Source organism: Tubulanus polymorphus, chromosome 9 (genome assembly GCF_964204645.1).
Source record: "Tubulanus polymorphus chromosome 9, tnTubPoly1.2, whole genome shotgun sequence".
NCBI classification, from domain to species: Eukaryota; Metazoa; Nemertea; class Palaeonemertea; order Tubulaniformes; family Tubulanidae; genus Tubulanus; species Tubulanus polymorphus.
The window spans coordinates 11,860,820-11,870,704 of record NC_134033.1 but is presented as its reverse complement, the minus strand read 5'-3'; the positions used below and the strand labels follow the sequence as shown (position 1 = coordinate 11,870,704).

General features: G+C 36.9%; 2 non-coding genes across 2 annotated transcripts; one reads left to right on the top strand and one right to left on the bottom strand.

Moving 5' to 3' along the window:
* Nucleotides 1-2,558: 2,558 nt before the first annotated feature.
* On the top strand, nucleotides 2,559-2,675 carry Trnal-caa (transfer RNA leucine (anticodon CAA)). The gene is made up of 2 exons: nucleotides 2,559-2,596; nucleotides 2,630-2,675. It is a non-coding gene; the product is annotated as a tRNA-Leu (tRNA).
* A 4,306-nt stretch (nucleotides 2,676-6,981) lies between these two features.
* Trnal-caa (transfer RNA leucine (anticodon CAA)) lies at nucleotides 6,982-7,098 on the bottom strand. The gene is made up of 2 exons: nucleotides 7,061-7,098; nucleotides 6,982-7,027 (listed from the first exon to the last, which is right to left on the bottom strand). It is a non-coding gene; the product is annotated as a tRNA-Leu (tRNA).
* Between the last annotated feature and the right edge of the window lie 2,787 nt (nucleotides 7,099-9,885).

Sequence of the window (9,885 nt, the reverse complement as noted above, 5' to 3'; positions counted from 1 at the left end):
AACAATGAATTTCGATATGAAATTTCTGGAAATATTTACAAAAACGAAAGCAATCTAAAACGATGTTCTAAAACAAGAAACGAAATTCTTAATATGGACTTTCCTAAATTTACATGATGATGTACCGTTTAATCCAGTATCAAAATTAAAGAATAAAATTTTTTTCAAATTATGAGTGGTAAGCATGAAGGTTTGGCCAGAATTTCAAAACACTATAAAACTATGCCCAACTAAAACGAAGACCCATGCACTATCACCGTCCGTTCTGTATTGCCACCATCCATTGTAGGAGTAATATTGATTATTCCATATGTTAAAATATATGATATTTCAGCGGCATAGAAAATAAGTAAAACTAGATTCGAACAATTTTTAGTTGCAGGTCTGGATGCCTAAGAAATGTTTTGACATGTTTCATGAATTTATTGTTTTGTGTTGGTTACTGATTCGAGCGATGAAAAGTCTCCTAGCAAACAAACATGTTTCATTGATGACTGATATTCGATGTGATTCTGAATGACAGAATACCTCGAAACGGGTTTATTTCGGGACTCATCCCAGCAACGTCACTTCCAAGATTTGCGAGATTGTCGGGTGTACTTAACAATAGGATACAATGAGCTGGTGGTTTCCTATATTTTACATGAGAATGTCCTTTTTCAAAACAAAATAGCAACTCCTCCTAAACCAACGAAATTGTCCTAGGTTCGAGTTCCGGTGATGAAGAAGTGATGGATATGGGACGTGTCATAAGTTCGAACCCAATTACTCGATTCCGGGTGAAGAGGATTAATTATTATACAACCCAGGCTTGAACCTATAACTGATGGTAATTCCACTTAATGATCTAGATGCTGATTAGAGAATAGATCACGGATGTCATAGGCTTGAACCCAGTGTTTTGCTGATTGGTGGTCCAAATTGTGAATCTACGGTTAGTCGGATCGATGTCCCAGGTTCCAACCCATTTCATCGATGGTGAGTGAACTGGAACCAGTAGGCTGATATTGTTAGTGATAGCGGTTGGTATAAAGGTCAAATATGAATGGTTCAGATTTTGTGGACGATCAACATAATAATATAATAATAATATAATAATATATTTATTTCCACTAAATATTACAATATATCATTATACATTATAAAAATGAAGTTGAATGAAATATTTTAATATTATGTAGGGGAGACTTGAAGAAGCCAGTTAAGACTTATGTCAAACGTACAAGTCCCCCAGCACGCAAAGAACCACACTCACACACGCACCCACGCACGCACGCACGCACACATAATAAAGTGATAGATGACAGAAACCATAATGATGAAAAACGATAAATATTACAGACACTGAGTTATTGATTGATTAGATAATGTTTCAATTTGACCTTGAATGATTGGGTACTGGTAATATGTTTCAAATATTCAGGTAGATTATTCCAAACTGTAGGACAAGATACTTTAACAGAGAATTTCACTTTATTGGTTTTAAATCTATCGATGCGAAATGAGTTATTATTTCGAGTGGCATAACTGTGGAAATTTGTACCTTTTTGAAAATAGGAATTAAAAGAACTAGGTAACTCTGAGTTGATGTAGTTATGCATGAATAAGGATAACTGAAATTTGGTAATATCCCTGAATTTAAGAATTTTGAGTTTTTTAAAGATAAGCTCGGTATGTTCAAGATAGGGGGACTTGTTGATAATTCTAATGGCGCGCTTTTGCAATATGATCAACGGCTTAAGGATAGTATCATAATTGCTAGCCCAAATGAGATTACAATATTGAAGGTATGGATAAACAAGGCTATAGTAAAGTGAAGACAACAATTTTGAGGGAAATATCTTTTTCAATCGATTTAAAATTCCAAGACTTCTGGCAACTTTGTTTGAAACATGTTTTATGTGGACATCCCACTTTAATTTTTCGTCTATATGAAGTCCTAAAAAAGTAGTACTATGAACTTGATGAAGGGATACATTATTTAATTTTATAGACAGATTTAAAGGATTGATACTACCAAAAACCATGTAATGACTTTTTTCAAGTTTAGGGAGAGCTTATTGATTTGAAACCATTTTGATAGCTTGTTCAGTTCATGATTGACTTTGAGAAATAGACTATTTATGTTGGTGTCGCTTAAAAAACAGTTCGTGTCATCGGCAAAAAGTGTAATGTGTAATAACTTCGAAGCGTTAACACAGTCATTAATGTATAAAATAAAAAGAAGGGGTCCTAAAATCGAACCCTGAGGAACGCCTATAGAGATATTCAAGGGATTTGAAAAGGTATTGTTTATACTAACAATTTGGCGCCGATTAGTTAGATAATTTTTAAACCAGCTGAGGGCTACGCCTCGAACACCATAATGATATAATTTACCGATAAGAATATTATGATTGACAGTGTCAAAAGCTTTTGACAAATCCAAGAATAGACCAAGGGTTATCTTTTTATTTTCGAGATTATTTGATAAATCATCAATAACCTTATTTAAAGCCATAGCTGTAGAATGTTTAGACCGAAAACCAAATTGGTTTGCTCAAAGTGATACATAAGCGGTCAGAATGGCCGAGCGGTCTAAGGCGCCAGACTCAAGGTTCAAGCCTTGCCTGACTTACAGGCTAGAGTGTTCTGGTCCACGAATGTGGGCGTGGGTTCGAATCCCACTTCTGACAAGCTTTTACTCAATGTGTTTAATATGTTTAATTCATTTGGTCGAAAGCCGTTTTTTGCTGCAGTTATGAAGGATTTTCAATCGACTTTGTGTTCGACCTTGTGAAATATAAACCCTCGTGCTCCATATACTTTGATCAACGTGGTTTTCAAACAGACAGCACATAGTTAAGTAATTTGATCTATGTTACAATAGATTTTCAATTTTCATCAAATTCATCCATACCAACTGAGTGGAAATTGAATCCACTTTCACACATAACTATACATAAATATCGATATGTATAAAATTTCAATAATCTTACGAGAATGGTAATCGATGATATGAGCATTGAGCCGCTGATCATGATTATGAGTTAGATTTGTCTCTAGATCAAATTCTAATTCGTGAGGGCTGAATCTAGTTCCACAGTTCTTTTTTTAAATTTGATTCTGGATCCAGTTCCACAATTGAGTAAGCAACTCAATTGTGGAACAGGATCCATTGACAGTTTAAGTCGAATACGTTCATTAGTTAAGCAGATAACACTGCGTCCAGAATTTTAAGTACATGTAATATATTATATCATTAGTATTATACAGTTTCGTTATCTCATGTGTTGCCACTCAGGATTCAATTACTGAAATTTACACCCGACAAGTTGAGAGAGAATTGAATACAAAAAGTAAATAGTATACGAAATATCTGAAGTGTAAAATTCGTGAGCGATTTTACACTTTGGATTCAATTACTGAAATTTATCCCCGACAAGTTGAGAGAGAATTGAATAGAAAAGTGAATTGCGTATCGGATATCTGAAGTGAGCGATTTTCCTATATGAAGGTTCGATTATTGAATACAGTAACCGTTCTCTAACGGGAAGGCAAAGTCGTAAGTAAAACTAGCATACTGTGATAGGCGCGGCAGGTGATGATATCAGTTTAGAATAGCTGCATTTATGTTGATTAGTTCTGTATAATTTATATCTGACAATGCTGAATATCTGGTATTTTGTTTTCAGGCGCTCAACGTTATATTCAAATATCTTCAATAAATTCGTCTGTTGTTGTTGCCCGCGAAAATGATCAGTAAGTAGATTTTCATGGTTAAATTAACGATTATCTCAAAATTGAAACAACCATCTTCGCGTAGCTTTTACACCTATCAATGTGATCACTAAAGAGTAATCTATTTTTGCACACTAAGTGATGTTTAAAGGCTTCACAATAAGTTACTTTTCTTATAAAGTATCTATTTTTGTAATGGATTAAATGATATGTATGAATTTGTATTTATTTTTTTTCAGATCAGTTTTTCAAAATCGTGCTACAGCTTACGGCTGTTTTGGTGTCTGTCTGGGCGATAGTCGACGCAGAAGACAAGGAGAAACGACAACAACAGATACCATGCAAGCAGGCCTACTATGAAGCCCATGGAAACTCATGTGGAAGTACTAGTCCATCTAGCGGATAGATATTCCCTAATAACTCGAATATATCTGCACAATTCAGTTTATTACTTGATAGATTGATCATAAAATTCCGAGTTTCTCTTTCGTTTTCGAAATTTACACGTACACTGTTCATTTCTTTTCAAAATCATCGCTCCCGATGAAATTGTTGAAGCACTGACGCAAGAGCTAGACCACGAATTCAAGAACATCAAAGGCGATGTTTGGAAAATAGAAAATAGAAAGAAGAATATGATTATTCTTACTATATCAAGAACCGTCTGGAGGATCAGCCATGAATAGATTATCAGAGGATTGGGCTGACAGTAGTAATCATTGACGCAGACTTCAGGTCATTCGCTTGAAAAGCCATGAATTCTAACAAGGCTATAAGAAAGTACGAAGCCGTGAGAAATGCCTTGGCTGCGAAGTCTTGGCTACAGAAAATGACAAAGGACGAGCTCTAAACAGATACGTTGAATTCAAAAAGACCGAAACCAATTCCCTACTGATCGCAACAAAAACCGACGGTAAAAATTTAAGAAACTACAGTCCGAGTTAAAAGTATAAGGACTGACGCTGGTGATCCGATGGTGGAATGTTATCAAGTGGCCCTTTCGTTACCAGTAGACAGATCAATACAAATCTACTATCTGAAATAGAAAAACTGGTCTCATTGATTTAATATATTGTCTTGTCAGTATAACATGGTAGTATATGATACTGAATGGAAAGACGATACTGATTCTTTTATCTGCTATAAGTTCAATTTATCATCGCACACATGCAACATTTTGATTGAGCGAGTTGCGTATTATGAGTAACTTGCGTGTATTTCATTATCGCATTTGACCAGTACCACCACCGCCCGTTCAATATCCCATCCTTGCTCCATTTGCCCTACTCCGGCTTACACTGAATTCGGGTACCTCGGAATCTATTGGACCTGCGAGATCCGAGGCAAGCGGATTCTTACAGCTATCATCTTCCAGTTGGCAGGGAATCCAGTGAACCGGCTATCTGACATTTCGTTGCTTTCGAAGTTTTGAAGGTCTATAAGATACAGAAGTAGGCTACATACGATATATGTTTTCAAAATTAGATGTATAAATACAAAAACCCAATACGAAAGCACCTGCGCCGAGGCGTATTACGGTGTTATGCAGATGCGGATTAGGTTATGAAACACGAAACTAAATTGTGAATCTGGTCATTGTGTGTTTGTTATTATACTGACAAGTTTAATATATACATACATATTGTTAGTTCACTTTCACATCGCAGTCACATCCAATGTGTCCCATTGATCGAGTTTTATAAACTCTCAGCTTTTTGCAAAGCATGCTTTGTAATGTCGTCTGAGCGCCTGCAACAACGAGGACAATACGGTGCGCACTACAGTTCTTGCGTGTATTTCATTTTCAATTTTGAGGACAATGTTAGGCAACTCGAATGCCACCAGTATTTCAACTAGTACCACCACCGGTTCTGTAATCAGTCGTTGTGATACGATGCAAGCACTCCCGATAAAATGGGACTATAAATTCAGTGTATTATTGTATCTAGGGCTTTATTTACCGGCGTCCGTATTCGGTTTAGTCTTCAACGTTTTGACGATTTTAGTTTTACGAAAACTGAAAAATGACGTTTATTTTCTGGTGAAAGTTTTGGCCGTTAACGATTTATTATTTATGACAGCGACGTTTATTCTGTATCCGCTCCGTACGGCGTACATCTACGCCGTTTTGGGTGATATTTTGTTCCGTGTCGATGATTGGAATTTCGATTTCGTGCTAATCACAGCGGCCGTTCCGTGGTTCTATATCTTCCAGATGACTCGAAATTGGAGCACTGTACTGCTCAGTCTAGAGCGGTTAATCGTCGTATCATTTCCGATCAAATCTCGAAAAGTGCCGCTAAAAAAGATCGCTCTTTGCGCTACGGGCACTATATCACTTCTAACAACTATCGTGTATTTTGTTCATTTCATTCCTAGTGGGTCGGCAAGGATCATAGGTTGTCCTTTAAGTTGGCCTTACGTTACAAGGCGGTCAGGTAGATTTTCTTTCACAAAGGCAATGAAAAAGATGCGTTACTTAATAAATGGGTATATATTCGCCTATGGGACTGTGTTAATACCGATGTGTTGTCTGTTCGTTATAAACGGTTCTCTCATTATGATTCTCGTAATACGAAAGATAACCAAGCGCTCGAAACTAGGCGTCATCGCAAACGATTCATCAAAGCGCGAACTGAGAGTTTTACGAATGGTCCTATCGGTCGTGGTCGTGTATGTTATCTGTGAAGCGATTGGTTTTCTGGACCGATTTAGGGCTTTGGGGTTATTGAAAATACCGATAAATGGGAGTATGTTTTTGAGGAAAATCGGACTCGCCTTATCGATTATCGACTCGTCGGTTAATTTCCTCATTTACTGCTTAACTAATAAAACATTCAGAAATCGTGCGTTGGACATCGTGTCGACCGGATCACATGTCTCTACCCGGATATCATCACGCCCGGCCATTCAGTAACCACACAGTATAGGCGTCTATATTTCAACAGATAATCCCCCATCTCCAATTCAATCCAAATTTGTGCGGCATTTTTCTTATACATATCACATCCGTTTAACGGATAAAACTATTTCTGCGTAAAATGATTGGAACAGTTTGGTAATAAACTGTGTTCTTTTTGTGAGACAGAAATCGTAGCATTTTTCTCAATCCATTTAATGTAACTTATAAAAAAAGGCTTTTTAATTTATGAGACATTTTCCTTTAAAAAAGGCTCTACGCAGAATGAAAAAAAAGCTACTGCCACAGTATAATCTTCGAAGGGTTCAGAGTGTCTGCGATAGACGTAGCATAAAAAACGTTGTCAGAAGTGGGATTCGAACCCACGCCCACATTCGTAGACCAGAATACTCTAACCTGTAAATCAGGCAAGGCTTGAACCTTGAGTCTGGCGCCTTAGACCGCTCGGCCATTCTGACTGTGTGTCTAGTCAGCAATATATTCAATTCGATGAGGAGGAACTGTTGCCACAGGCGCTTTATGAGCACATCGAGTATCCTGCCGTTTTTTGAGCACCAATTACGCGTCTACCCATCGTTTACTTTTTATGAGTATAATACCGCAATCAGGGTATGCCGAGTTCACTTGCTAGCCGAGCAGGTACCACCGATTAAGTTGGTTACCCAATCGTTGGTGGTAAGCTAATCGGATGGGCTTGTGGTTCGTGAACACATCCGATTGTGAAAATAAACCACAGACAGGTGGTCTATCGACTAAGTTCTCGGAAAAGATGGTGGCGTTTGGGGAAACAGACTCAGAAAGTCACAATTCATTCGAATTCGCTTCAGAAAATCTTTGATTTGATTTATTTTGCATAAATAGTCAGTGCAGAGATTACAATAGAACATGAACACAATATGAAGTGTCAGTGTAACAATAATTTGTGCCAGGAATTGAAGAAAATCCAAAAGGCTGATACTAACTCGCATTCTCACACTCTCTATGCGATACTAGACACACTCTATGTATCTTCGCTTGAGTACCAATCACTGAATCAAGTTAACCCGCTTTCGACTCGACTTATATTTCAATTTTTCGATTCTTTAAATCATCTTTAAATTCTCACTCCCATTTCTAAATCTGAAATTAACGTTTTCGCTTTCGAAACGCTTTCGAATCAGTGGTGAAATAAAAAAGAAAGTCTTTTTAATTTCGTTAATCCTAATAATATATATCAAGACTCTGGTTTGATTAACTAAAATACAAATAATACGTCACCTACACGAATTAGATTCCATTTTAAAATGCATAATTGCTGCATAAAATTATAATTTTTTCTATAGGCCTACCTGAACGGTCGCTTGATAAACCAAATCTAATAAGTTTGAATACAATGTGAAATAAACTATATATATCTTACTTAAAATTAAAGCTACACATTAAAACTACACATTTCTGACAAAAAACACGATTTCTTTAAAAAAGAATCATTTTGACAGTCAACACTATCACACTATCCGAATTCAGTAGTTATGCTATTTTTCGCGTTTTCCCATGAAATCCATATGAATTACGAAGAAAACAGATATGAATATAACCGATATCATTAATATATACAAGAACCGGACGATGACCCTGCAACGGGCAATTACCGATACCTCAAGTAGGCTTCAAATTGAGGTTGCAAAGTAAATGATTAAAATTCGAATTTAACTTTTCAACGCTTACTATGGTAATATGATAAAGCAAAGGTAAAGCGTTTTTCTGCTTTTTTTCGGTTATCCGAATATGTCACACACCGCAAAGCGAGGCCATCGTCAACATATCCGCATATCGATATTTCTCCCTAATTTCAGTTGTTTTACTGTTCTCAGGCCCGCTCTTTGAATTTGGGGCAAAATAATTCCCGGGAAAATTTCGAAATTTGTTTGCTATTACGATGGTTTCTGCGGTTGTCACTTAGGATAAGGATTTAGCTGTAGGGTAACTTTGATAACTTTCATAACTACAGTGTCAAATGAAAACAATCCGTGCTTCATAACTGTCTGAACAATATGCAGATACCAATAAAATTCATTTGTTGTATATATCTCCTTCAATTATCGGTAACTAAAACTGTAAATAATGTATTAGCAACGCTTGTGATAGTTTGTAGCGGCGATGAGTGATACAGACTGCAGGATTCAGTCTCAAATGAGAATGCCACAGTTGAACAAGATTGGGTTCCGAGCATCGCGCACCGAAACACGCAATAAACACTGCTGGACATGTACTTGATTTCCTCGATTTTTTGAATTGATTCGAACACGTCCGTATTTGCGTATTCCTTGTACGTGACTGAAAAGAGAACAATCCACGATAAGACGAATGACCTTATTTCAAACCGGCTAGCCGGCCACTTTCATTTAAACCACTTTCCTAAGAACTGGTTTTTCGTGAAGACGCAGTATCCAATAGGCCTATAGAATAATCCGGCATCAGTGAGCGGCGAGATTTACACAAAAATCGCTGAAAATATAAAACAAAAATCTCATACCTTGCATGCTTGTTGTGAGATTATTATCACTAGTATTGCTGCGCGTGAAGGTGTATTTACTGGGAATGTATAATATTTCATACGGCATAGAAATGAATGATCCAGGATCGGAAAAGTCACAAGTTTCACCAGCAGTTAATGATTTCAGTCTGTGAGCATATTTTCTATAAGGAGCCACGAATTGAGAAGATCGATTGAACAATGTCACCGACCCTTCATTCCTTCCATCAACGCACTGAAAACCAAGCACGTCATTCTCCCGAACGGCCATCCATTGCGACTGATTGAATCTCCGTTGTACGATTCCCGTTGGTCCGGTAGGGATCAGTAATCTATGAATCAAAGTGTAGCTGTTCTGCGCGATGAGAAATTTCCTGAACACGGCTAGTTCATCGGGTCGCCAATTACCAACTTGCCTGTAGTAATCGATTCCAGTTATAAATGCATTTGACGGGAATTTCACTTCATGAAACACCAATGTATAACACCCCATACCTTCACTTCCTTTCCAAATAGGTCCTAAACTCAATGTAGAAAATCCGTAGGCTGAAAAACGGATTGAATGTAAGAATTCATATTCAATCTGAATTATGAACAGAAATGAACAACAAAAGGAAGACAACTAAATTCAACGTTTATTGACGTCTTGAAAAATAACATTAATGTGTTACGACAATGAATAAGATAAAGTAGATTATGTTACATTCGTATGAACTTTAAAAAACTAAAG